General features: G+C 26.4%; 1 pseudogene; it reads right to left on the bottom strand.

Moving 5' to 3' along the window:
* Window positions 1-243: 243 nt before the first annotated feature.
* On the bottom strand, window positions 244-1,263 carry EHI_190200 (annotated as a pseudogene).
* Window positions 1,264-2,783: the final 1,520 nt, after the last annotated feature.

Genomic DNA, 2,783 nt, shown 5'->3' with positions numbered 1-2,783 from the left:
TTCTTCTTTTTCTATATACACGTCGTTTATATACACGCCTACCACGACGAACAGTAGGTCTTTTAGAAGTCTTTCTTCTTGTTGTTCTCTTCTTTAAACGAGCCATATGAGAATTATTAGAAAATGAGGTTTAAATACGTGGTGAATCATCACACTCTATGAGTTTTAAATGAAAAATAAATGAATTATTCATAAAATAAAAATAGAAACTAAAAGAAATAGAAAAAGAATTAGTTAATTAAACTAGTCAAGAGTCACACTCTTCCAAGTGAAGGAGAGAGAATCTTCTTCAGACATCATCTCCCACTCATCAAACCTTCTGGCAATAGCAGCACCATCAGGTCCTTCAAAGCACTCAGCCAAGGAATAATTAGAGGTTACAATAAATTGAAACCTTGGCTCTAATCTGACAGAACCCCCTTTTATTTCAGCTCTAAAAGGGTATCTGTCAGCCCAAAGCTTAATATGATGGACGAGGAGTTTACAGACTTGAGGGTCCAAGTCTTCAATAAGGACTATCTCCTCTCCATCATAATTATCCCACCATTTGTTGGAAAGTTTCTCATAAATTCTATAACCTCTAGACTTTGCATACTCTCTGACAAGACGAGACTTTCCCGTGGCAGATGGACCATATATCCAGGCATTTTTTGAAGATAGTTCACCGTCATAAACAAAATCAGTCTTTGGAATAAATCTTTGGAAAAATCGTTCATATCTACAATACATCAAGCACGCTCTATCAATAGTTCCATTTTTAGCTTCTTGGACCATCTGTTTGAAGGTGTCACCAATACCGGTATGAGGAGCAGTGCCATCCTCATAAATAATGTTTCCTTCTTTAATTACATATTCCCGGGCTTGCTGAAAAGTGCCTCGAACAATTTGAATATTAGCTCTCGGGAAAATTCTTTTAATGGTAGATCAACGTTTGGCTGCATTAAACAACACTAAGCAGTGGATATGAGGAGTACCGGTAGTTGGAGCAATTTCTTGGGCAATAATGATATATTTATAATCCAAAGCCTTAAGCGAATATATTTCATTACTATTTGGGTTATTTATAGTAATAAAATATCTTCTGGCTTGGGTAGCAGCATTAGCAACAGGATCAGCAACAAGTGCGACACGCGACATGTGGATTGGTAATATATTCTAATAAAACAGAATAAACAAATAAATAACAAGAAACAAAGAAATAACAAGATAGAAGTGACATTAAGAAATAAAAAGGAATGATAAATAACAAATAAATGAATAGAAAGAAAATGAATAGAAAGAATGAAATGAATAAATTAAAAAGAAAAAGAAGAACTTAATAATAAATAAGAGATGTAATAAAATAATAAAATAATAAAAAGAAAAACTTAAAAATCAACAAAAATGGGAATAACACAATCAACATCAAATAACAAATCAAATGACAAAACAAAAGAAATAATCAAACAAATAGAAGAATTAACAGAAAAAAGAATAAACAATATACTATTTGATTCAGATAAAGATAATTGGAATAAAAATACATCAGTATTTAATCAAAGAATAAAGAATAAAGAACATATAATAATTATTATTGAAGATTCAGAAGGAAATAAATTTAGAGGATATGTTAATGAGAAAATTGATAAAGTTAATGGTGGTTATGTAAATGATTCAAAATCATTTTTATTTTCATCAGAATCAAAAGGAAGAATTGAAGGAATGAAGAAATTTAATATCGAACAACAACAACGTGCATTTTATTTATATAATCAATCAGATGATTGTTTATTTGAATTTGGATATGGATATAGAGGTGATATTTGTGTTTATAAAGAAAATTATAAAACAAAATCATGGTGTTATCAAAATTCATTTAAATATAAAGGAATATCAAATGCACTTTGTGGAAAACAATATCCATATCGTTTCACACCAAAACGAATCATAGTAATTGAAATGAAATGATTCAATCTTGATTAATTGAAAATGAACTAAAAAGAATAAAAACAAAACAATGAAGAATATGAACATTTCATTTATCTGCCAATGAATGAAATGGTGAATTAAAAATGGACATAATTCAATTATGATTTATTTTATTTCATTTAATGAAATATTCACACCCAATGATTGTGTTTTTAATAAATAATAAAAGAAATAAGAATGAAAGAGAAATAAGATGAAATAAATAAACAATTTATTTGTATTATTTCATTGAATTAATTCATTATGAATCAAATGAATAAGATAATAGAGATAAGAATAAGAAACAAATAAAGAAATGATAAAATACATCAACATATTTATGTTATTATTTCTTATTCATTCTTATTTTCTATTTAAACAATAATAATCAAAACATAATAAGAAAGATAAATAAGAATAAACAACATAAAATAAAGAATAATAATAAAATATACAACAAACAAGAATAAACAAGAAATGATAAATGATAAAAGATGAACTAAATAAAATAACAAAAAGAATAAAGAAAATAGAATGAAATGGAAATAAATAGAAGAAATGAGTGATGATTAGAAAATAGGAAATGACAAAAAGAAGAAATGAATGATGTTTATAAAAGATAAAAATAAAATAATAAATATAAAATCAAAACTAAAATAACATAATAATATAATAACAATATCATTGATTTTATCTTAGTTTAGTCTTATTTTATTTATGTTCATTAAATAATTTCATTGTTCTAATAAAATAAATGAAAATGAATGAGAAATGAATAATGAAAATCAGAAACAACACAAACATAGTAATAGCAAAATCATAATAATGAGAATATC

Source organism: Entamoeba histolytica, genomic scaffold (genome assembly GCF_000208925.1).
Source record: "Entamoeba histolytica HM-1:IMSS scf_1104750519163 genomic scaffold, whole genome shotgun sequence".
NCBI classification, from domain to species: domain Eukaryota; phylum Evosea; order Mastigamoebida; family Endamoebidae; genus Entamoeba; species Entamoeba histolytica.
Note: the sequence above shows the minus strand (reverse complement) of the source record. Positions and strands in the feature narration are given on the sequence as shown.